This window comes from Macrobrachium rosenbergii, chromosome 58, assembly GCF_040412425.1.
Source record: "Macrobrachium rosenbergii isolate ZJJX-2024 chromosome 58, ASM4041242v1, whole genome shotgun sequence".
NCBI lineage: Eukaryota > Metazoa > Arthropoda > Malacostraca > Decapoda > Palaemonidae > Macrobrachium > Macrobrachium rosenbergii.
In genome coordinates this window covers 23,636,685-23,664,211 of record NC_089798.1, presented here as the reverse complement: position 1 = coordinate 23,664,211, position 27,527 = coordinate 23,636,685, and the positions used below count along the sequence as shown (strand labels likewise).

At 39.2% G+C, this 27,527-nt stretch overlaps 1 protein-coding gene across 1 annotated transcript in view; it reads right to left on the bottom strand.

Moving 5' to 3' along the window:
* LOC136837165 (probable protein phosphatase CG10417) overlaps positions 1–27,527 on the bottom strand; it is a 224,056-nt gene that overhangs the window by 147,690 nt on the left and 48,839 nt on the right. The gene's annotated exons all lie outside the window — the stretch shown is intronic.

The window sequence follows — 27,527 nt, the reverse complement described above, 5'->3', positions numbered from 1 at the left end:
TTATTCTTCATCGGCCGGTCGGAGATTCGAACTCGCGGCCAGCAGGGTGCAAGCTGAGAACGGAACCCTCTCGCCCAACAAGGAACTACCATATATGTATACATGGTACCGAATACACTAGTGTAGGTTAGGCTATATTCAAGATACATTTTTTCCAACCAACGATGGGTTTTTTTGGAACCTTGCTCCATCATAAGTAAGATAATACCTGTATAAGCATTTTTAGTTTTTTTTGTGTGTTTTAACTATCAAAACAGGCAGTTCTAAGTGATTTTAGAGGGGTTCTTAGAAGGGTTCTAAGTGTTCGTGGGGGGGTGTGGTATGCATCCCCCATGAATACGGGGGGGTTTACTGTACCTCTTGGCAGCCAGGAGAGAGGTGTCACCAAGATCCACGTCTCTTGAGCGAGCGTGAAGAAATAGAGTAGCGCTACGGGAGCTTCTTGCTCAGGCTGGAAGATTCCAAATCTGAAAAAAGTTGATGCACAGGAACGCCTTTCCAATGGCATTTAGTCAAAGCCTAGGAGCGCACGACAGGCTCGTCAGAGGGGGTGACTGCCTGTGGGCAAAACCCGCCAGCCTCCCTTGGAGCTCCGTTATGTCTTCTCCCCGGTGCAGAGGAGCGGGACAGTGGCCTTCGTCTAGGAGCACTGGTGGGACGGACAGCCACCTCCTCAACATTCACAAAACTCACTGCACTGTCAATACTCACATTTTTTTCCATTAGAGATTTAATAGCTGATCCCATTTCCATAATAGTACTAGATAATACACTAATTCCTTACACACCTTAATTCGAGGCTGGCAATGGCACTAAGAGTGGAATCATGGGAACCTGGAACAGGAGTAGATGGTAAAGTAGGAGGACTTAGGATAGGAGAAGGAGGAAATGGAGGAGAGGTAGTTCCATCATCCCTACATTCTCCAAAGGAATGGACTCTGCATTGGCCCTATTTTTAGCCCTAATGGTTGCTTTCCTCTTCCTATCTCTTTCTAATTTCTCTAGATGAGATTTAAAGGTTTTCCACTTCTTATCCTCCCAATTCTGACACTCTATGCAAGTATTACTCTTACTACATTCTTGCCCCCAACATTTAGTGCATTCTGTATGAGAATCATATGAAAGCTTAGTAAGCCTAGTTCTACAACCCTCAGAACAAAATCGAATACTAGATGAACTGGAATCCGACATCGTTAACTAAAGTAATACCTAAAGTTAACTCGAACAACAATTCAACAATGACAGCAAGCCTTGAAGCAACAAATTCTGAATACTTCACCAAATTTGTGCAAAGAAAAAGCCGAAAAACGAAGAGGCAGCTGCATGAAAACTTCCGATGTTGACCGGAAGCTGGCAGAAAACGAATTGAGCTCTCCGCTGGGTTGTTTCCTCGAGTCCCGGATGGTGGGCAGGACCTTGTCACCTAGACAATAACAATAGTAGCGCCACCACGCAAATTTTGAATCTCTAAGCTGCCGTAGGTTAGGGAACCAATAGCTACATAATTACTTGGTAAGTTACTTATATAAAAAACACAGTTTCATTACCATTACCTTTATCTTAAATACACCTTAATAGCCTACTTGACTGATGCAAATGGATACTGTAATACCTAGGATCGCCTAAGTCAATAGTTCACACACAGGAAGGGACAACTCAATGCTTCCAACTTGCCACCGCCAACTCATCGCCGGGACAACTCAACGCCAGCCAACTCAATGCCAGGACAAATAAAAATAACTTATTAATTGTCATTTTAAAGCATAGATTTTTAAAACTGAATAAAAGTAGTTTATTAAAGATCAATTTTTAATACATGGCTTAAATTTTACTTTACAAATTTATTGAAGATTGTATGCAATTCCTCACAAATATTCAGGGGGAGATTGTTGTGAAAAAGAAGTAACAATCTGAGTGTGTTTTCTCACACATGAAAAAGAATGAATACTTCCTTGTGCACACCAAGGAAGACAATATGATACATATGGCTTGACGCTGAAATGTTTTTACATTTGTACATAGTTGCATTTTTATGCATAGGTGATTGTGTCTGGCAAAAATACATAAACGTAGTCTCTGCAGCTTGTCTTTGGTCTGTGCTTCTGGTGACCACGTGTTGGAGGTTAGATCTCGTGGTCTCCCTGCAGGACCCCAGCAAGGTGAGGGGGGGGGGCTACAATTCGATCTCAGAGATGTGCACACCACATGGGCATGACCTTAAGCAGCAAGAGTAAACAAGCAGACCATTTGTTTACAAACACATGCAGTATAGAAATCAGCAAGAAATACTTCCACATTATTTTTTAATTTTACATAACTATCATTGTGGATTTAAAAATATCAGTTCCTGTTTCCTGAGGGAACAGGCAAATTCATTTCTCTAGTTGACAAACTGTTTGAGTGAAAACCCTCCAGAAATGCTTATGGAGTTGATTTAATGTCTCAAAATAAAGTAATAGATGAAGCAATTGAGGTATTTTCATCAATGCAAGTGTCTGGGAGCAAAGGACTTTATCCTTTTCAAAGGGAACTGATAATACCCTGCAAGTCTTTGCCTCAGTTGCTTGAAATGACGAAGTCAAAATATCTCATACTAATTGACTCACAGATTAAATCATCAAGACGGACAAGAGCATTTTTTGCACATTTATGGCAAATGGGAGGATGTTATCAGTATCCATCAACAGTTACCATCAAATTTTGTGGACAATCTTATCTATTAGGAAAAGACAGTTCACAGATGGGGTCAAAGCACAATGTAGAAGAAAATGGCACTGGGGATAATATGTCATCGAGTTCATTTTCACATAACCCTGATAATGAAGTTCCATTTCCAGAAAAAGATGGTAACTCTCTGCAACAGGAACTAACCCTCTCTGCAATGCTCTTTCGCTTGCCATATGATGAATGCGAATCATTAAAAGAAAATACCGAAAATGGTCTGGTTGTGGAAATTAGTAGTGAAATTGAAAAAGTTACAGAAGAAGGTTTACTTTATTTTGGTGGCTTCATTGCCCATAAGTTTCCACAGTACAACTTTCTTGATTCAAAAGTGCCAGCTGGTGATAATTCTTGGATTGATGCTGTAAGCGGAGGGGAAGGAAGATTAATGAAATCTACTAAGGATTTTCTAGGCAAATTGAAAGTGATGGAAAAACTTTTCAAATGTCACCACAGGGACAAGTTTTTAAAGCCAGGTAAAGGGGCTATAGGATTATTATCTTCCAACACAGCAATGTTGGTTTCGTTCCTAATGATATGATTTAATATTTTGCTTGTTGTAGGACTTTTTTCAGGATGCGAAATTTCAGCAGGACCATCACTTCTACAACAAAATTAAACAAAGTTGAAAAAACTATGAAGCAATATATTGTGTATGTTAGTTAAAGACATTCATCATATTTACTGAATTTTACCAATAAATTAAAGCACTGTGTTTATACAGAAAGCCGTACAGGATTATCATTTTGTAAATATTAATTGCAAAGGCTTGTAATAAAGAGTTTCATTTCTCCTTCTTATTGTTTATATAATTTTACAAGTAAATTAATGTAGTTCTCCATATAAAATGACATACATGAATCTTATTTTGTAATAAAATTAATCTTCAAGTGTATTGTTTCATTTATTTTTTTGCTTGTATGCATATTATTTTATTTGTTGGCTGACTACAGTTTTCTCCTTGGCCATTACAAAATGTATACAATTTGTAGCTTTTTTGTTGTTGTTGGCTGACATATAATTTATTCACTTGATATAATTTAAGTCAGTAAATAAAATCATTTATTACTACAAAATATTTCGCAAAAAACAGAAACAAACCTCAAATAATATTGAATGGCTAAGCGAAGTCAGAGCCCGTGCGGCAGAGATGTCATGCAATTCACTCACCAATGACAAATCCCTGTTCTGCCTGTGCATGGGTGCACACTATGACAGCCAACACCAGTATGAAGCATTGAATTCTTTCTATGAATCATTTGAAACAATCTAAATACTTTCAACAAAAGCTTTTGACAACTTGACAAGCAAACTGTTGTTCTGAAACTCATAGTGCTAACTTGGCTTGTGGTGAGCAGTTAATTGAAAAAGTATATGAAGGCAGATGATAGAATTTTGCAGATTGTTACTTCTTTTTCACAACGATCTCCCCCTGAATATCTGAGAGGAATTGCATACAATTCTCAATAAATGTGTAAATTAAAATTAAAGTATGTCTTACAAAGTGATCCTTAATAAACTACTTTTATTCAGTTTTAAAAAGCCATGCTTTAAAATCACCATTAAGTAATTTTTATTTGTCCTGGAGTTGAGCTGTCTTGGTGTTGAGTTGGCCAGTGGTTAGTTTTCCTGGCATGGAGTTGTCCTGGTGCTGAGTCAGCGGTGGTGAGTCAGCAGTGATATGTCATCCTGCACCTTGATAATAGTTTGCATCTAACGTATGGTAATACAGTATGGTAACAACTTATTAAAAAGTTGTTGTATAAAAATACATTAATAATCATAAAACCATGGTAGGTTGTGGGTAAACACAAGTAGGCTACCTGCCTACTGAACTGCTATTAGGGGAGAGAAAAAGAAAGGATTGCAGTCTTTTTCAAAATATATTTATGCAGCTTATTTTGTTACAAATATAGGGGGAAAAGGTAGATAATTGCCTCTGGCATAAAGTTTTCACTTTAAGTTTGATGGTTGTCATTTATAAACATAGTAATTGTTAAGGCAGTCCCCAGTTAACAGCAGGGGTTCTGTTCCCGGCCAAGCACTGATAACCAAAAATTGTTGTTAACTGGCACACCACAATAATTATGGTAATAATTAGTGTTTATGATGCTGTAAGCACTGACTGGCATCAATAAACTGCTTACTGATGCCAATAAACCTCATACCGGTGCCGAAAATAGCTTACCCACGCTAATGAACTGCTTACCGGCACCGAAAACCTGGCGAACGACGTCGTTAGCCAAGCGTTGTTAAACCAAAACGCTGTTAACTGATGCCATTGGTAAGCGGGGAATATCTGTATTTTACTTAAAGAATCCATTTATACTGTATTGTTATCATCATCGTAATATGTATGAATTTAACAATTGTCCCGCCATTTGTAATATGTATAGGCAGTCCCCAGTTACTGGCAGGCTTGGTTATTGGCGGTTTGGTTTTTCACGGCTGTCTAGCAACAAAAATCAGCAATTTTCAGCACCAATATGCACAGATTTCCGCTTACCAGCACCAATAATCATGTACTGGCACTGATACATGCCTAACAGAGGTGCCGATAACCGAAAATTGGCAATTTTCAGTTATTGGTAATTTTAGCTTATCATTGCACCATCAGAATGGAACCCCCGGCGATAACCGGGGACTGCTTGTACTTACTAATAATCCGCTGATTGAGCCTACTAGGGAAAAATTAGGATAACAATTTTCTAGCTGCTGAAAGAAACAAATGTATTAATGGAATTATTTTTATTTTTTTAATGCCAATGTAAAATGGGTATACAAAGGTAAACTAACATTATGTTAAAGTAAAATCCCTCAAAATCACAAAACAGCTGTTTCCCTATTTGTTTGTTTATGTCATACTCAATGCTGTTTATGTCAATTCTTTGGTAAGTGGTTGTCAATTATAAGAGATGTTATGAATTGTAACATAAGCCATAAGTTTGGTAATCTTGTTTGAAAGCCTAGTCTAGTACAGTCCACTGAAAGTGACATTCTTAACTATACATGATAGAATTAATCTGTAAAAAGTATAAGAAAGATTGATGTGTCAAGTTTTCCTGTTTTTCTGAAGTTTTATTTATTATTTGTTTTATAAAATATTTTTCATAATGTCTGAAATTTAAAAATTACTTTTTTTCAGAACTGCTGCTGACCCATGGCTTCACTAAGAGAGAAACTATGTTCTTTGGCTGGCTGAGTAAAAATGTAACTCCTATCCAAAGAAAGTTTACAACCTAGTACAATAAAGAAGCACCACACAGTAATTGAATAGCCAGGTGGAAGAGGAAATTTAAGGAAACAGGCTATTGATAAACCACAGGCTGGTGGACCTTGTAATGATGAAAGAACTGTAGCATCTGTAGAACAATCCTTTGAAAGAAGTTTGATAAAGGATCTACAACAAGCAGCTTTAGAGATGAGACTTTCAAAATCTACTGTGCACAAAATTTTGCAGATAAAACTTCAAATGAAAGTGTTCAAATCTACAGATGGAGCAGTTCCTTCATAAACATAAGATCTACCAGACCGTGGTTAATCAATATCGGAACCTGTCTCCTTAAATTTATTTATCCACCTGGCTATGCAATATGAAAATTCTGGCCAGCTCCTTAAGTATCTCCCCGGAAATGCTTACACCTGTGGTTTGTCAGAGCTTACATCACTTTAAATGCACACTGTCGAGTTCTGATCTCCTGGCACCTTTCAGCGTTTTCTGTCACTTCAAGCACTTCTGGCTTTTGTTTTCAGTAAAATCCTAAGAATCTGCTGCTTTTGTTTCATTAAGCCTGTACACGTGAGAGAGAGCAAGAGAAACTCTTGACCCGGCAAAGGTTATTACATCAAAGGATATCCATTTGAAAATTCAAATAATTGTACAGTATTAAGAACGATCATTTTAATAAAACTTGTTTTAGATATTGTAAGCAATTACATTTCATGCATTATTTTTATAATATTATGGTACTATAATTTGTGAACATAGCATTCAGGTGTCATTTGCATTCTGGTAATGCTTATATGCTTAAAATTATCAGCTGATTGCATTCTACCATCATCATCATCACAGCCATTAGTTGCTTAACGAAATGCATTTCAAAGATTCATTTTTTCCCATAAATTATCACTGCTGGGTTTAAAGATGCAACTCACTTTATTTATAAATCCAGTATGTTAAATGAAGTAAAGGTGTCATTTCACCAGTATCAGATATTGCTTTTGCCTCTTCCAAAATGTTTTGTGGCCTGCACATTATTTGTTCTTCAGCCACAGCTACAACTGTAAATTTAGTGGCATACTTTCATAACACTTTCCTCTCCATTGCATGAAAACTAAATAAAGATTTATTTTATTTTTATTTATGGAAGTCACCCTTGAAAATTAGCAAATTTTTAACAAGTTAACAACTGTAATGCAACCCTTCAAATGTGTTTGCTATGGTAACTGACATTGGCAAACGGTTGTTTCTCAAATCAGTTATGCCAGTACTTGCTGATGTTAATGTCAGTGTCTTACACACATTAATAAATAGTTGTTAATTATAAGAATTATATATATATATACTGTATATATATATATATATATATATATATATATATATATATATATATATATATATATATATATATATATAACATTACTGTAAGGCATTACAGTAATGAATGATAAGCCTGATTTATGAAGATTAACATTTAACCTAATGAACTTTTGCTTCTAGGCCTATTTTTTAGTTAATGCTAACTCAGACATTATAGCCTATGCATTATCAATGGTCAGAAAACGAGACAGGCATAGAAAGCCTAGCGTAGAGTAGTGCAGTACTGTATACTGAAAATACATATCACACTATACACAATGTACAATCACTCAAAAAAGTTTTGCAACATACTTCAAAACTTTTCGGACAACAGCTTATAATAGCGACGTCTGGCGCTATTTGGCAACTCAGTTGTAAGCACATGAAACAACTGAGCACTAGTGGTGGGTCCGAGAAATTACCTGCAGTTTCCCTTAAACAGGGCTTTTTTGATATTGCTTACTGTTCGTCATATTTTACTTAATTAAAGGATGTTACTACAACACTTCAGAGGTCATTGCTGTTCTTATGTTTTAATATTTTCATCTCCAACTGCCATCACTATCGTTGTTTTATTATATCTCCTTCATATGTGTGAACTTTGTAGACATAGGCCTACAACTGTTACAAGTTAAACTATTAGTCTTATTAACATCAACAAATACGGCTTTTGTTAAGATTTGCTTCACATTATTATTAATTAAATTTCTGAATGACTAATCCTATGTATATTGTGAACTAGTGAAACTTAATATAAAATATACTGAACTAGACTAACAGATTTCACGTCTATTTTTGTAATACATAGAATATACACGCACACACATACATACACACATATAATGCCGTTATCATGTGTCATTTCTCATTTCTTTCATTGCTACTTAGGCCTATCATTTTGATGCCTCTTATGAAGTTAACTGAATATATGACGCCTATTTTTGTATTTCTTATTATCTAAGTTTCTAAAGAATTAAAATTAGCTAGAAGTTCAACATTAATTTAGTTAATGCTAAATGCCAGTATGCAGGCAGTGAAGAAGACTACCATGTTCATCAGTGGAGAATGTCTCCTCCTCATCGCAAAAGATGATTCGTACAGAAATCATCGGCCACTGGATTTATATTATAACGCAGACCCTAGCCTCCATTCTTTGTTTCGCTGATATGAAGTGTTTCTTGGCAGGAGTACGATGAAATAATATCTTGGTCTCATGTAGCCTGTTACAGATGGTTTGAGCAGCAACTTGAAGGGAGAGCGTAATGTTCTCTCTTTATAGCAAAATCGGTTGTCAGGGGGGAGTTAGGTGGAGCTCCTTCAGTGATCATCCAATGATGATCCTTAACAGTAGTTTTTACAATGAATTTATCATGTTTCCTCGTTCTCTCTGTTGTTGTATCCCTCTATACATGGTTGTTTTATTTACGCTAAGCTGCCGAGCAATATCTACGATAGAAACATTAGTCTTATCAAGTGAATGATTGTGGTGCGGACGAGTCTCTTGCCCAACTTACCGGTGCAAGTGACGTGACAGTTTACTTTAACTTTCCTGCCCGAATGTGGAGTCACACGATAACATACGACGTTATGAGATTTTTTGTTTTTTGTTTCTGACAACGATAATGGTTGAATTCTTTCTTTATTTATTTATATATAATTTCATTGATGATTATTCAATATTATTTTATTAGTTCAATAAGCTTTTATCTGGATTTGAAATATAGTTTCTTCTTTGACTCTTTTGCCCGATCATCTGAAGTGAAATTTTTCAAAATGTTTCGTAATTTTTCGTAATATGAATTTTTCACTCACCATTCTTTTTTATATTGTTAACCGTATGATTAATAACCAAAATCAAATAAGAAAATTATATTTCCTTGTAAATATCAAAAGATAAAATTACTGTTAGGTGAACGAAAACTTCTGGAACATGTTGCAAAACATTTTTGAGTGACTGTACATGATGAAATCATGTTTTTGGATGAAATTTTATTGATTGCATGATACAGAAGTATATACACAAATTATGGCTCTTGTGTATGCTGTATATTTTTTAGTTTCACAAAATGTTTTTGTTGGAAATAAACAGGTCTTGTATATTTATAGGGCAAGCTTCAGTTCCGAAATCTGAGAAAATCCAAAAACTGAAAAGTGCACTGCCACCCTCATAGCCGCTCAAGAACTAGTGGCGGCTGATTTAGACTTACCAAACCATGGGAATTCCCGGACCATGGAATGCCGGATTTAAGAGGTCGGACTGTATTTGCAAACAATGCCATTGACTTCAATAGAAATTGCATAGCCTAGGGGAGAAAATATACCCAATACACACACATACAGTATATATATATATATATATATATATGTATATATATAAAATGGACCAAGGGGGGGAAGGTCATCCATTAAAGCAGATTGCCCACTAAAGTGAAGCATTGTTTTTTGGTGTCCTAAAAACACACTGTGCATATACTGATAATAATAATCATAATACACTTGTAATGACTAATTATATTTATTTGTTACACCTGGTGTAACAACATCTAGGTTATTGACTCCATAATAAATTTGACTGATTGATTATATATCTACTGAAACTGGTATCACATCATCTAGATTATTGATGCTGTAATATATTTCAATAGAAAACTAAAAATAGATGTTAACCCTTAAACGCCGAGCCTCTATTTACAAAAGTGTCTGTCGTATGGCGGCGGCGTTCAGGAGTTAGCGCTGAAGAGGAAAAAAATTTTTTTTTTATTTTTAAATCACAGCATGCTTAGTTTTTAAGATTAAGAGTTCATTTTTGGCTCATTTTTTTTGTCATTGCCTGACGTTTAGTATGCAACCATCAGAAATGAAAAAAAATATCATTATCATTTATAAATATTGAAATATATGACAGCTCAAAAAAAAAAATTCATATATAATTGTATACAAATCGTGCTGTGAGCAAAACGGTTAAAGCTAACGAGTTATTTTTTGTTTCTTTGTATTGTACACTAAATTGCGATGATTTTGGTATATAACAAATTGTAAAATGATCAAAGCAACACAGAGAAAATATTATCACAAAATAATGCATGAATTCGTAACGAGTGGACGTAAAAAAAAGTTTTTTTCAAAAATTCACCATAAATAGAAATATTGTGCTAGAGACTTCCTGTTTGTTGAAAAATGAAGCTATTAATTGAATATTACTAGACTGTAAGGTTTTAGCTTACAATTGCAGTTTTCGACCATTTCGGTCGAGTTAAAGTTGACCGAAGGTAGAATTTTTTCTATTTATCGTGATTTAAATGAAAATATTTCAAAACTGATAAAAGCTATAACCATGAGTTATTTTTTTTGTATTCTACATGAAAATGCGCACATTTTCATATATAAAACTTTATGTAACGACTAATATAAAACGGTGCAAACATTACGACAAAGTGATGAAAGAATTTCTGAGATGTTTGGCCGAGTTACCGAGCAGACGTAAGGAAAAAGTTTTTTCAAAAATTCACCATAAATCGAAATATTGTGCTAGAGGCTTCCAATTTGTTGCAAAATGAAGGTAAATGATTAAATATTACTAGAATGTAAGAGCTTTAGCTTAAAATTGCGTTTTTCAACCATTTCGGTCGAGTTAAAGTTGACCGAAGGTTGAAATTTTGGCACTTATCGTGATTTATATGAAAATATTTCAAAACTGATAAAAGATACAACCATGGGTTATTTTTTGTTGTATTCTACATGAAATTGCACACATTTTCATATATAAAACTTTATGTAACGACTAATATAAAACGGTGCAAACATTGCGACAAAGTGATGAAAGAATTTCTGAGATGTTCAGCTGAGTTACTGCGCGCGGACGTAAGGCAAAAGTTTTTTCTTAAAAATTCACCATAATTCGAAATATTGTGCTAGACACTTCTCGTTTGTTGCAAAATGAAGGTAAATGATTGAATATTACTAGAATGTAAGAGTTTTAGCTTACAATTGCGTTTTTCGACCATGTCGGTCGAGTTAAAGTTGACCGAAGGTTGAAATTTTGGCACTTATCGTGATTTATATGAAAATATTTCAAAATTGATAAAAGCTACAACCATGAGTTATTTTCTGTTGTATTCTACATGAAATTGCACACATTTTCATATATAAAACTTTATGTAACAACTAATATAAAACGGTGCAAACATTACAACAAAGTGACAAAAGAATTTCCGGGATGTTCGGCCGAGCTACCGCGCGCAGACGTAGGGGAAAAGTTTTTTCAAAAATTCACCATAAATTGAAATATTGTGCTAGAGACTTCCAATTTGTTGCAAAATGAAGGTACATGATTGAATATTACTAGAATGTAAGAGTTTTAGCTTACAATTGCGTTTTTCGACCATTTCGGTCGAGTCAAAGTTGACCGAAGGTTGAAATTTTGGCACATCGTGATTTATATGAAAATATTTCCAAACTGATAGAAGCTACAACCATGGGTTGTTTTTTGTTGTATTTTACATTAAAATGCACACATTTTCATATATAAAACTTTATGTAACGGCTAATATAAAACTGTGCAAAAATTACGACAAAATGACGAAAGAATTCCTGAAATTTTTGGCTGAGTTACGAGCGGACGTAAGGAAAAAGTTTTTTTCAAAAATCCACCATAAATCGAAATATAGTGCTAGAGACTTCCAATTTGTTGCAAAATGAAGGTAAATGATTGAATATTACTAGAATGTAAGAGTTTTAGCTTACAATTGCGTTTTTCGACCATTTCGGTCGAGTCAAATTTGACCGAAGGTTGAAATTTTTTGTAGTCGATGTACCGTACGTCCACTCGGCACCCAACAGACAAATTTAGTCGACGTATGGTACGTCCAGTCGGCGTTTAAGGGTTAAAAAAGAATTTCATATAAAAATATCTAAAAAAAAGTATGTACTATATAACTGCCCTATGTTACAGTCCTCAGACCGAGGACTGTAGCTAAAATAAAATTACCTCTGTCACAACCCCAGGACAGGAACCTACATTTCAAATCCCAAGGCTGGGACACTCAACCAGCATATGTCTTACAGTCAAGGGCATGATACAGTCATCGCAAAATGGAGGATTTTCGCAGGACATCAAGAACCCATGAGTGAGTCTTATACGTCCAATTCTGGAACAGGATGGAATGCTCTTATGCGGCAAAAGTGCATGGTTACCATTTTACTAGTAGAAAATCTAAAACCACTTTACTACATTAACATTGCAGAGCAGAAGGCAGCGTTCAGCCACTGCCATCCTTGTTGCTGCAAAGGATATCAAAATGGCATCAACAAAAATGGTATATGTTATATCTGGGGGAATTATTTTGGAAAACTCATTGATTGCTAAAGCGAACAAGGTTACACTTAAAACACTTCCCCGAGGTACTCCTTCTTCTTGATTAAATACATCTGACACTGTTGCTCCAATTTGGACCTGAAATAACCTAGCTTTTAAAAAAGCCTTAATAAAGAGGGGCAAACTGCCTCTCAGGTTACATTCAAAAAGGGCCCTCAAAATGCCATATTTCCATGTTTTATCATAAGCCTTCTCTAGATCAAAGAAAATAGAAATGTGATGCTGCTTGTTAGCAAAAACTTCACATATTGAAGATTCCATTCGAATCAATACATCAGTTGTGGAGTGCATACTTCGAAAACCACACTGAACAGGTGACAGATATTTACCACGTTCCAGGTACCCACATCAAACGTGTGTATACCATTTTTTTCCACGATCTTACACAAACATGATGTCAATGCAATAGAATGATAATTTTCTGTCTTGAATGAGTCTTTTCCTGGTTTCACAAATGGTAGTAATTTTAACATCTCCCAAAGCGTAGGGAAGATATGTTCTCGGGAAATTCTGTTAATAAGGCTTAATATGAAGAGTCTGGTATTTTCTGGGGTATGCTTAATAACTGAATATGTTCTATCATCCGCTCCAGGAGCTGATTCATTACATTTATTCAAGGCTGATTCAAATTCTCTCATAGTAAAAGTTACACTGTATTGTTAATTTCTCAATGTACAGTAAAGCCCCTGTATTCGCAGTCTCACGATTCTCGGATTTCTCTATGGAACATACATACGCATTATTTGCTGAAAATTTGCCCATTCATGGTATTTTCCACTGAGAAATATTCACTGATTACTGCATTTTCATCTCATTTTCATGACTAAATGCACTTTTTGTGATAAAACTATTAAAATACTCAGGTAGTGTTTTAGTTATAATAATTCGATTTTGCAATGGGGTAAGCAATTAATACTGACACAACAATATTTATAAAATATTTTTAAATTTCGCTCGGGCGCAGGCAGCAGTGTACAATCAGGCAGTGGGAGAGACTTCTTTTCCTCCATCTCTTTATCCCATCTTATAGTTAAAAATGTAAAAGAGAATGATAAAAGTTTTGTTAGTAATGTTATACTCTTGCGTAAATGTGCACAGCCATAAACCACCAAGAAACTGTTGTTTTGTTTATCACCGAATCAGATAACAACAGCCCTTTTGCTTGTATTTCAACCATTGAAGGGTAATACACAATTACGGTACGTTGTAGTATAAATGACATTAAGCAGAATAGGACTGATATATTTTTACATTATACCCTTATTCGGTATGGATAAAAGATCTGCAAGGAAATGTACTGCTAAATCTAAGCTGCAGTTGTAGCTGAAGCTGAGAAAACAATGTTCAAGCTGCTAATGACTATAAATTATTATTGCATCGGCAACATGGATGAAATTCGACCAAATTAAAATTGGAGAGAAAGTATTTTAATTAAACCTAATGGGCATGAAAGAACACATTACTGCTATTTTTACGCTGATAAACGATAAATACGTACAGCTTGCATTATGATGAAATCAAGTGAAAATAGCGAACGGAATCTTGATTATTTTTACACAAATGAACGCCCCCAAATGCCAATGTCATCGACTCGTCTATTAACGAAAAAAAAATAGCTAAATTAATTTCACAACAAGACGTCAAGTTATATTTCGACTCAAAAAAACTTTGTATAACAAGGAGTAACCCCTTCCCCTTATAAATAAAGTATCTAGAGATTCATTTACGTTAACTAGAAGCAAGAAAATTGCTCTGAACTGAGTTAAACAGCGAAATAAACAACATGTAAACTATTTCCAAACCAAAACATTGATCTCTATGATCGCAATTTATAATACAAAAGCAGTATTATTGGATACAGTGAATTAAGGCATAACATTTCAAAAGATCCATGGAAAAGATGCATATTCGTTATGTTGATGTTTGTATAATATGATCTGTGAATATAAAGTACAGTACGATGTACGCTACGCTACCATTTATGTACAGTACACAATATACTGTAGTGTAGGCTAAGCTAATTCAATTTCTCTTTGTATTAAATTATCATAAGTCACACTGCATGAACCTCCAGAATTAGCTGATATTAATAATTACTATACCGTGTATGTATAGAGTATACTTTATAGTGTTGGCTAGGCTACCATATATGTGTGCATGGTATTGAATACCCTAGTGTAAGCTACTGTAGGTTATATTCGAGATACATTTTTTCCAACAAACGATGGTTTTTTTTGGAACCTAACCCCAGGATAACACCTGTATAAGCAATTTTATTTTTTTTTTTTGTGTGTGTTTGAACTATCAAAATAGGCAGTTCTAAGTGTTTTTAGAAGTGTTCTAAGTATTCGCAGGTTTTAGCTATTCGTGGGGGGATGTGTGTGTTTGTGTGGTACGCATCCCCTGCAAATACAGGGGGTTTACTGTACACGCTTGCGTAAGAAATGTTTACTCACAGTGACTTAAGAACTGTCAAAAAAAAAAAAAAAAAAAAAAAAAAAAAAAATCCCAATAATCACAGTCCCCAGATACAATAATTAAATAATCCCTTTATTAAACCCTAAATGCCGATGCAAACTGCCGATTGCTATATAAAAAAAACAAAACACATAAGCCACGGCCAAATTTCAAATGTTCTGCATAGAGGATAGCAAAGAAGGCAAGAAACTCTGCCCAAACTAATGACGTCACTGACACATCACTCAGGGAATGACGTCACTACAGCCATCGCCCGAATATCAGTTGCAGTGCAATCAAAAAGCAATCCAATCTGACACTAAAATTAATTATAAAAAAAAAAAAAAAAAAACACGTGTACTCCTCTGCTTGACAGATACTGTGCAAAATCCTCTCACCAAAGAGAGAGAGAGAGAGAGAGAGAGAAAAGAAACACTTGCGCGTTTTCGTGTGTTTTACCACATACAAGCGGTCAAGATATCATAATTAAACACTGCGTACACAATACATACCCAAACATTCCCTAATATGAACTAAATTCAGAAATACCTATATACACACACATGCTAAAACCTTCCGCCCCGTGACGCATCATTACACACGCACATACTAAAACCTTGCGCCCCGTGACGCATCATTACACACGCACATACTAAAACCTTGCGCCCCGTGACACATCATTACACACACACACACACACACTCGTGCTCGAGAAAGACTCGAGTGCGCTTCACCTCATCTCCCTACGCCAAACTGCTGAACCACCAAAATCCTATTCGGAAGCGTAACCTATTCCCTATCTGTTTACCTACTTGACCATCTATTGATATCTAACACCGCTGCCGACTACCGTAATGACCCTACACAAGGTCAATTAGGGTCATAATCTCTTACGGCATCTGTTTTAAGAACAGCATCATATCTTACATAACTACGATTCCCTGATAGCGATGGCCCGGTATTGTGTCAGCACATCCCTTCTCTCTCTCTCTCTGTATCTAACCTCAGACAAAGGCCTACTGGAATTAAACACCGAGATACAAAATTAGACTTTATTTGCAAATTTAACAAAAATGATTCGGCAAAAGCTGTGGTCATGAAATGGAGTGATTCACACCCCCTATAAATGGAAATTGTAACTGGAGGAAATTCTGTTATACACAATCCATCGAACGAATGATTCCAGACCAACCAATACTATAGCTGGTTCATAAGGTAGATTCTTGGGCCCACGAGACGTTTGTTTGGCGGCTCTGATTGGCTGATACCGGGAGGTAGGTGGCTTGCTCACTGTCTCATTTTTATGTCTGTAGCTCGGAAAACTAGCAATATGTTTATATTTCTTCACTTATCTCACGTTTTGCACAAGATAGGAAAGTTTTGGTCGTACCAAAGGACTCGGTATTAATTGTACGACTAAATCATGATTTCCTGAAATCAATGAGATATAACTCAAAGGAATTACGACGAGTGAAAGTGAAGAGAGAAGCATTTCATTCTTTATACCTGTTTTTACTTATCGGATTTTGCATCATTTATGCGATCAAGATAAAATAAAATTTGTGTTTTCATACAATAAATTCACCCTGAATACGCTGGTGCTTTCAGATTTAAGAGCATGTGATATGTGAAGAGAAAATGAAGAGTATGTCTTATTATGTTGCATCTGTTCTTGACTCAGTTTGGCCGAGAGACGGTGATCTACAAACAGCGAGAGCTCTGAGGAGCCGTGACAGTTGCCAATTAGTGATACGAGAAGTTTGCAGTTTCGACAATTTTTGCCGTATTATTATGTCATTACATTTTGTGTAACTAAATGCATAGAATTCCCATTATGACTGTTGAACATGTTCACTCCAATATCACATATGTCCGTATGTCTGGACATATATGATAAGAAAAAAGAAAATAATCAGATGGATGGATCTGGATGTGCTGGCTTCAATTTAGACACAGCCAATAGATTTCATGGTAAGAAATAAAAATGTACTTCCGTTCATTGAATGAACATATGAAAACCTTAAGCTTTTGATGTTATTGACCAGAGAAACAAGCAGCCATAATAATGAACTCACCATTATGTAGGCCTGTTATTTATGTAGCCTACAGTATGCATGCAAATTTCTCACCTAGACTAAACTGAACCCAACACATCCGGATACATCCTTCTGATTATTTTTTTTCTTATCATATATGTCTAGACATACGGACACATATGATATTGGAGTCAACATGTTTAACAGTCATAATGGGAATTCTATGCATTTATTTACACAATGTAATGACATAATAATACGGTAAATACTGTCGAAACTACAAACTTCTCGTATCACTAACTGGCAACTGTCAACGGCATCTCAAAGCTCTCGCTGTTGCAGATCACCGTCTTCTGGCACTACTGAAAAAACTGAGTCAAGAACGGATGCAACATAATAAGAAATATTCTTCATTTTCTCTTCACATATCACATACATCTAAAATCTGAAAGCACCAGCGTATTCAGGGTGAATTTATTGTATGAAAACACAAGTTTTATTTCATCTTGATCGTATAAATGATGCAAAATCTGATGATAAGTAAAAACAAGTACAAAGAATTAAATGCTTCTCTCTTCACTTTTACTCATTGTAATTCCTTTGTGTTTTATCTCATTGATTTCAGGAAATCACAATTTAGCTGTACAATTAATATCGAATCCTAGGGTATGACCAAAACTTTCCTACCTTGTGCAAAACGTGAGATGAATGAAGAAATATCAACATACTGCTAGTTTTCCGAGTTACAGACGTAAAAATGAGACAGTGAGCGAGCCGCCTACCTCCCGGTACCAGTCAATCAGAGGTCGCCACACAAATGTCTCATAGGCACAAGAATCTACCTTAAGTGAACCACCCTGGTCATCAGATAAAATAAACAGGTCATAATTATTCTACACCAAAATAAATGTTATAGAGTATGTAAAGAACACCACTTTCAAAATATTTGTCCTCACAAGACGAACACCGAGTTCCTGCTGAAACATATATCATATATTAAAACCTGAAATGGTGTTAAAAGAAATCAACATCCAAAACAGAAAAATGCACAATGGAGAACAAAATGGGAAAATGCATAATGGAGGAACACAGGAATTTCATTGCAACACAAATGGGTTTTTCCACAATGTCTGGAAAAGATATGTGTTAATGAGTTATCTTACTCACTTCTATGGCCACAAATAACGTATCTTCACAGTGGCAGTTCTTACACAGTGCACAAAACAAATCATACCCAGCCGCAGATCAAATCCCCAGCTATTGTCTGTTCCTCTCATAATATACCATTAGACAGTGCACACATATACGCACTCAATAACTCCTTCCTAGAAGTGTGATGACACCGGTTCAATGTTCGAATGATCACAACGCTTTCATCCATCTGCCACACTGTCTCCATGCACTTAGGCCATGATCAAAAAGCACAAATGCATGCGTCAGATATCCGCTGTATCTAACTGTGTAAACCTCCAACGTCAACTTAACTGCACCTGCAGCAGATGTACCTTTGACAGGCCAGCACATAGTTCATCAAAGAATACTTTATATACATATACACAGGTAGTCCCCGTTTATCGGTGGGGTTCCGTTTCTGAGGGTGTAATGATAACCGAAAATCACTGCTCACCGAAAATTGGCGATTTCGGCAATTTTCAGGGGTTATCGGCGCCTTTGTTAAGATATGTATTGGTGCCAATACCCAATTATCGGCGCCAATAAGCGGAAATCGGCAATTTTCGGCGCCAAAAATTGCCAATTTTCGTTGCTAGACCAGCCCCATAAAACCGGATCACTGTTAACCGAGCCCGTCATTAACCGAGGACTGCCTGTATATTTGTAAAATATACAGTCACGATATAAAATGAAAATACAGTAATTAGTGAATATTGCTCTATGAAAAAAGTTGTGAATTAGTGAATTTTCTGCAATATATTTGGATATACGTTCCACACAGAAATACGCGATTAACTGAAGCCGCGAATGCTGAACCCTGATTCAGTGAGGGTTTACTGTATATCTTCGTTTGTCACAAACTTAATTATTATAGATTCTGATTTATTTTTTTCAAATGTCTGTCTAAATTTTGGTCACTACTTAATTTGGCAAAACTTGCCCCAAGTATGTTGTGTTTTACTTCAAAGGGATCTAGCTTGTTTGGATGGTCAATGTTTGTTCCATTAATTTTTGGAATTTTTCCCATACTTTTTCAATTGATGTTTTGCTTGTTAAATCTGATACATATGACCTCCAAGGTATCATTTTACCTTTTATGACTTATTTCTAAATTTGGCTGATATTTTATCATACAAAGCTTTAATGCATCTATTTCTAATAGAACAACTGCCATTTTCAGTATATTTTCTTCCATAAATGGTTTTGATTTATTTATTTTATTGAATCTTCTGTTTAAAGTATCTAACCTTCTTACTTGTGTGTTTTTCTCATACTAATTCAAATAGATCATCTGACCACTAGGCGGCTTATAAAGATACAGAGAATTTGCTTGTCTCATTGTGATTCCTCAAATAATCGTATGGTGGTAAATTTCTGGTATGCAAGTTAACAATTTCCCAATCTTTTCTGCATGTTATAATGTGGAAAGTATGGTTTTGGTTTATTATTTAATGGGGATATTAGGGGAAAATTATCACTTGAGTAAGAGTCATCACATGTATTCCAATCTAGTTTGTCAACTATATTTGTTGAACAAAGGGTGACATCTACTGGGGAATATGTTCCATGGGATTTTGCAAAGTGTATGTACAGTATTTACTTTTTTGTCATTCAGACAACAGGAATTATTGATGTCCCATATTAGATTATGTGCATTAAAATCCCCTACAATTAATGTGGGATTCTTAAATATGATATTTTAATAATAAAATAAAGTTTGTTCATACTGACCTGGCAGATATATATATAGCTGTATTCTCCGCCACTGGGAGGCGGGTATCAGGAACCATTCCCGTTTTCTATTCAGATTTTCTAGTGCCACTGTCTCCTGAGGGGAGGAGGGTGGGCACTATGATTATATATATCTGCCAGGTAAGTATGAACAAACTTTATTTTATTATTAAAATATCATTTTGTTCATGAAACTTACCTGTCAGATATATATATAGCTGAATCCCACCATTGGAGGTGGGAAGAGACAGAATAAGATTTAGGAGACAAATATATGTAGGCGATTGACGCCTTGGTTCCTTACCTGTTAGCATAGCTGACTTCGTGATACTGTCACCCAAGCCTGCTTCTGCTTTACTAGAGTCTCCAGCAAGGTAGTGACCTATATAGCTGGTGAGTTCTAGATGATCTGTCCATGGGGGCGTGACCACAATGGGACTAGATCATAAGACCATACTGTGAGGGCAAAAGGAGCAACGACCAACCACCTGACCAAGCCTATCTAAGTAATAAAACTTAGTATAAGCTAAAAGACTGGGACGTCCACCCTCCGTGGCTAACCCAATAACCATAAAAACACAAAATCTAGATTAAAAAATACTTCCCTAACCTCTAAAGGATAGGATGAGTATTGCTCTCTGCCCCCAAGCATGCGGAACGTATGGTCCTAGCGAATAGCAGTTTTCAGTATGTCGCCTTCACATCCCAAAAGCAATGTGAAGCGAACACCGAATCGCTTCCGCCAGAAGGTGGTACCCAGAAGATCGCTAAGGGACATGTTCTTCTGGAAAGCCACCGAGGTCGCGATAGCTCTCACTAAGTGAGCCTTGACTTTCAGGAGTCTCATGTCAGCTGTCTTGTCAGGTAGAATGAGCCTCCTGAACGTACTTCTTAAAAAGAATGTCAGAGCATTCTTGGATATCGGAAAGTCCGGCCTTTGACAGAACACCACAAATTGTCCGACGGGCCTCGGCCTCCTTTTGTCCTATCTAAGAAAAAATTGAGAGCCCTGACAGGGCACAGGACTCTCTCTTATTCTTGCCCAAGAATTTCTGCTATATCCTTGATCTCAAAACTCTCGGGCCAAGGGGTAGAAGGGTTCTCGTTCTTGGCGAGAAACATAGGGCTAAGGGAGCATAAGGCCTTATGCCCTCTAAAGTCTATGTGCTTGTTGATGGCTTGAACTTCACTAACTCTCTTCAGGTCGCCAAAACAGTTAGGAAAAAAGCCTCCCTTGTCACATTCCTGGGCGATGCCAATGAAGAGACTCAATGTAACAGACTTCAAAAATTCTAGGACGATATCCAGGTTCTAGGAAGGCGTCCCACGGATGAGGTACCTTAGAAGTCTCAAAGGACCTCAAGAGATCGTGAAGATCCTTATTGTCGGTTAAGTCTAAAACTCTAAGTCTGAAGACTGCCGAGCACATTTCAACGTCCTTTAATTTGTCGAGACTGCCAGCTTTTCCTTCTCCCCAAGATGAAGCAGGAAGTCTGCTATCTGACAGAGCACAGAGAACGAGGTTGAGGAAGATCCCCTGCTTCTGCACCCTTTCCTGAAATTGGCCCACTAAGATTGGTACACCAAATAGGAGGAGGGTCTCCTGGCGCCAGCGATAGCCCTTGCCACTGCTCATGAAAAACCCCTCGCTCTCGCCAACTTCGTGATAGTCTGAACGCAGTCAGACTCAGAGCGGGGAGGCTTTGTGGTACCTTTCAAAGTGGGGCTGTCTGAGCAGATCGGTTCTAAGGGGAAGCTCTCTTGGGAAATCCACCAGGAAGGTCATGACCTCTGTGAACCACCCTGCCACTGGCCAAAAGGGGGCGATCAACATCATTGATGTCCCTTCAGGCGCCAGGGAACTTCCTGATGACCTCCCCAGAATCTTGAAGGGAGGAAAGAGATCGTAAAGATCCATTCCCTTCCAATCCCAGAGGAGGGCATCTACCGCTACTGCTCCTGGATCTAGTACGGGAGAGCAGTATAGAGGAAACCTCCTTGTCCTGGATGACATGAAGAGATCCACCAAGGGACGTCCTCATAATCTCCACAGCTCCTGACACACCTCCTCATGAAGGATCCACTCGGTCGGCGGAAGATGACGCTGCCGACTGAGAAGGTCCTCGTGGACATTCTCCACTCCTGCCACGAACCTCGTAAGGATCGTGATACCCCGAGCATGCGCCCAAAGCAGAAAATCCTACACCAGTACAAACAGGGACCGGGAGTGAGTTCCTCCGTTTCTTGAGGTATGCCAAGGCTGTGGTGTTGCCCGAGTTTACCTGTATCACTTGGCCTGAGGCTTGGCTCTCGAAGAAAAAACAGGGCCAGCAGAATCGCCCTAAACGCTTTGAGATTGATGTGCCAGGACACCTGTTCCCCTCTCCAGGTGCCTGACACTTCCTTCCCCCCTAGTGTTGCTCCTCATCCCTCCCTGGACGTGTCGGAAAACAACACTAGATCGGGGCTCTGAAGGTGTAGAGAAAACCTCTTCTGCCAACTTTGAGGGGACGAGCCACCACCTCAGGAGATCCTTGACTACGGGAGAGATCCTCAGGGACTCCTTTAGATCCTCCTAGTATATCTAGTTTTCCGCCAGGAAAAAACTGGAGGGGTCTGAGGTGCAGTCTTCCCAGGGAAACCAACTTCTCCAGCGAGGAAATGGTCCCCAGCAAACTCAACCATTCCCTCACCGGGCATATTTCCTTCCCCAGGTAGGATGAGACTTTTCCAAAGCATTGCTGCCGTTCCTGGGACGGAAAAGCTTGAAAAGCCACTGAATCCATCTGAATCCCCAGAACACTAAGGACTGCGTCGGGATCCGATGGGACTTGTCTACGTTTACTAAAGTCCTAGGGACTTCGTCAACATCAAAGTCGATTTCAGGTCCTCCAGACATTTTGACTGTGAAGAGGCTCGAAAGAGCCAATCGTTCAGGTAAAGCGAGATTCGTATGCCCGCTAAGTGAAGCCATCTCGCCACATTCTACATGATGATCATGAAGATCACAGGGGCTGTGCTTAGCCCGAAGCAAAGAGCTCTGAATTGGAACACTCGTCCCCGATACAAACCTCAGGAACTTCCTCGACTGGAGATGTATGGGGACGTGAAAGAAGGTGTCCCGAAGGTCCAGCGAGACAACCAATCTCCTGGTCTAAATGCTCCTAGAACAGACTAGGACGTCTCCATCGTGAACTTTCCCTTTGCCATGAAGCGGTTCAGTCCGCTGACATCTAGGACTGATCTCCATCCTTCCGACTGCTTCAGAACTAGGAACAGTCGGCAGAAGACATCCTGGGGAGTCCAACTCCAGGGCTAGCTCCACAGCTTTTTTTTTTTTTTTGAGCCTCCACAGCTTTTTTTTTTTTTTTGAGCATTTGCACTAATAACTCGAAAAGGGGCTTTTGCTTCTCTTGATGGTAGAAGGGCGACAGATCCCTGGGCGACGTGCACAGATGTGGTGTGTCGAGAAAGGGGATCTAGCATCCTCTCTCGAAAAATAGGAGGGACCAGGAGTCCTCCCCTCTTGCTCTTCAGGCTCCCGCAAACGAAAGAAGCCTGGCTCCTACAGGCGTCTCGAGGCGCTGCAGGTCACTTCTTGCCCCTAGGTTTGGGCGGGGCTCCGCCTCTGGAAAGACCTCTTCCTCGGGGAGAGGATCTATAGGAAGAAGCTCCTCTATGAAAGGGCTTCTGTTTCCTGGAGGTCTGACCCGACGACAACGACAAAGGGACTGCCGGGCGTTTGACGAGTGGGCCAAGAGATCTTGAGTGGCCTTCCTGGCGGCGAGATCCTTGATCAAAGACAGGGGGGAGAGATGGCTCGACAACGGGGCGAACAGCAATTCTGCCCTCTGCGACGGAGAAACTGACTTAGTGTAAAGTTACAGTACAAGGCCCTCTTCTTCAAGAGGCCCGTACAAAAGAGGGAAGCCAGTTCCTCCTAGTCACTGACAGCCTTGTCCAAGCAGATCCAGATGCTGGACAGCTCCCAGGCTGATAGAGAAGGAACTTCTAATCTTAATGTCTAGAGTCCTCAAACACCAGTCCAGGAAATTAAAGACTTCTATGGGACGAAAAAGTCCCTTCAAATGTAGATCCGTCTCCGACAAAGTCCACGACGCTTTGGTTGCAGATAGGAAGGACCTTCTAGGCGCGTCGACCAAGGTAGCGAAGACCCCTGGGACGACGAAGGAACACATGAGCTGACGTCCTCTCCGGTCTAGTACCACAAACTGCCTTACCGCAAAGCTTGGACGGAGGCAGGGTAAAAGAAGTCTTGCCTTGGGTCTTTCTTTCCTCAATCCATGTGTTAACCTTCTTGAAGGCCTTCTTCGTCGCCACAGACGAAGTCATCTTAACAAACCCCGCCGCTCTCACCGTCTTGGACGAAGTTAACTGCGAAGGAGGAGAGAGAGAAGCCGAGGGTTTGAACTATTCGCCAAACAAGTCCTTGAGAAGACCGGGTAACACCTGGAAGTCCGTAGACGAGGAAGTAGGAGGCTGCTCAAGGTCTGCAGGCTCCGACTCACAAGAGACTTCTCTCTCTTCAATGGGAGAAACCAGAGAGTCTACCAAGTCCTTGGGAGAACGAAGACCTTGCGGTGCAACACGCAGAAGGGAGCTTCGATTCCCGCAGTCTTTGATTGCTCTGAAAAGTCACGTTGAACAACCAAAGAGGCGTCCTGATGAGCGTCCTGACGGCGCCCAGCCGAATCGTCCTGCACGGCAGCAAGAGGAGTGTCCTGACGAGCAGCTACAGAAGCGTCCAGTATAGCTGCTTGCGGAGCGTCAGGCTGCAGCCGATCGCCACGATGGTGATCCAGCGAGCGGTCTTTGATTGCTCTGAAGAGTCACGACGAGCAACCAAAGAGACGCCCTGATGAGCGTCCTGTCGGCGTCCATCAAGCGTGCAGCACGCAGCAGCAGAGAGGGGCGCCCTGACGAGCAGCTACAGAAGCGCCCAGGATAGCTGCTGCAGAGCGTCACGCTGCAGCCGATGGGAAAGCGTCGAAACACTCAAAGAAGACGAAATACGCTTGAGAAAGAGGACGTGAAGCGTCCTCTTCTCTGAAGCTTCTCTAATGCGGCGAGAGTCCTTCCGAGAGTTCCACCCCTTGCATGGGAGGACGCCTCGAGGACGAAAGCAAACCTTCAGGATACATGCACGAGCACGATCCTTGGCAGCCCTGAGAAACGTCAACAGGTCCTGCCGAAGGGACGCCAGATCGGTGGGGTCCGTAAATCTCTTGAGGCTTTCAACTTGCCCACCCCAAAGTCCTGGGAGTCCAACAGAGGTCCAGGCCTAGAGGCATTATACGGCCGATCTGACGCCCCCACTGCACTAGGGGATCACAACACTTACTGCACTTTAAAGAGAAATCACTTTCGATTCCAGAGCACGGATGGTGTTTATAATTAGTAACGTTCCAATTTTAGTATAAGTACTGCCGAAGCAAGTACTTGACAAAAATAACATAGGCGAAAGTATCACCTTCCGCTCCAAATTGTTGTCTTAAATTTGGATCTAATTGCTTTCTCCCCGAGAAGCTCAGGTTTACAGGAGAGGAATAAATATCCTTACTCTACTAGCACTCCTGGAGGAATACCTCCAGATCCTATGACGCTCCAGCTTGTGGATATAGGCAACAAACACCTTCCAGCTTGCATTCGGCAAGTCTCACACTCCTTGCAGCGATCATTTAATATTCACCTCGTGCATACAGTGTGAGGATCTACCGAAGTCTTCGGTAGCCTCACCTTACACTCATTCACACAACATACTCTGAAGCTAGCAGAACTAGATCCAGACATCAATCAAAGAGCAATCAAAATCAAATCTAAAAAACAGTCCACAAAAGCGTATGCCAATTCACAATCCAATCACGATGCAGCCGTGATAAAAACCAAAAGTCAAATCGAATACTTAAGTGAAAAATAACGAGTTTACGAAATCCAAAGACGGAGGTACTGAAAACAGATGTTGACAGTACCGGCGACAGAGAAAATCTGAATAGAAAACGGGAATGGTTCCTGATACCCGCCTCCCAGCGGTGGGAATGGGTACTAACCACCTGGCCCCACTGCGTGTGCCGTGAGTTTTTTGAAATTCTGTCGGACTTCGGAGAATACAGCTATATATATATCTGACAGGTAAGTTTCATGAACAAATCCTTTATTATTTTTTGTAACATGTTTAAATTATATTTCTTATTATGTTGGTTACATTAGTTAATATCAAAGATATTGTTTTCTGTTTTCACAATTATTGCTGAAATTTGTAATCCAGTGAAACCTATATCTATTTTGTCGTATATAATTTTATGAACATGTATTGCTGTTCCTGAATTATTTTCATTCTCCTTTGATGCTGTAGCTGGTAGACATTTACATATATTTGGAACAAGTTTTCCTAGGTGTTGTATATCTATAATCAGTGGTTCATATTCACTTATAAGTAGCTGGATTTCTCCTATGTGCATTCTCATTAATAATACATCGGGGCGAGAACCCTGGTGAATACCTGCGGGGCTGTCGATAGGCCGAAGCAGAGAGCCCGGAACTGGTAAACTTTGTCCTTGAAAACGAACCGAAAATACCTCCTGGAGTCTTGATGTACTGGAATGAGGAAGTAGGCATCTTCCATGTCGAGGGTCACCATCCAATTCCCTCAAGTTAGAGCCTGAAGAATGGAGCGGTTCGTTTCCATGGAAAACTTGGTTTTCACTAAGTACAGATTGAGAGCGCTTACATCGAGAACTGGCCTCCAACCCCCTGATGACTTGGGGACTACAAACAGGCGGTTGTAGAATCCTGGGGTTGACACGTCCTGTACTTCTTCGATGACTGTTTTCCTTAAGAGAGACTGGACGCCTGTCTCTAGGGCCTGAAACTTGACTGAGCCTCTTGAGTATGCTGTCAAGGAAATGGGAGAAGTGGAGAGAGGAGGAGGTTGGTCGAACGGAAGGCGGTAGCCTAGCTGGGGCACTTGAATCACCCACTGATCTGCACCTCTGTCTCTCCATTCCTCCCAAAAGAGACTGAGTCTGGCCCCCACCGGCGCATGGGGGACAGGGTTCCTACTTACTGGCAGGACGACCTTGGGGTTTAGAGGAGAACTTGTGACCTCTGGAGTTGGAGTGGGGCCTTGAGTAAGGTTTGTGTCTGGCATTACGAAACGGATGTCTGGTAAGAGGAGGCACCATCTTGGTTGAAGGAGCGGGAGCAGGCCTGGGTTTGGCGGAAGACAGACAGGATGTGCGACGTCGTCTTCTTATCCATGGCTGAAACGATGTCTTTCACTATTGATTCTGGGAAAAGGCCTTCCTTGTCAAAAGGTGCGAACATCAAGGTGGCCTTTTGTGAAGAAGTCACAGCCTTAGATAAGAAAGAGCACCAAGCCTCCCTCTTCTTCAGAGTGGTCATGGCGAAGAGAGAGGAAAGTTCGCCAGCTGCATCA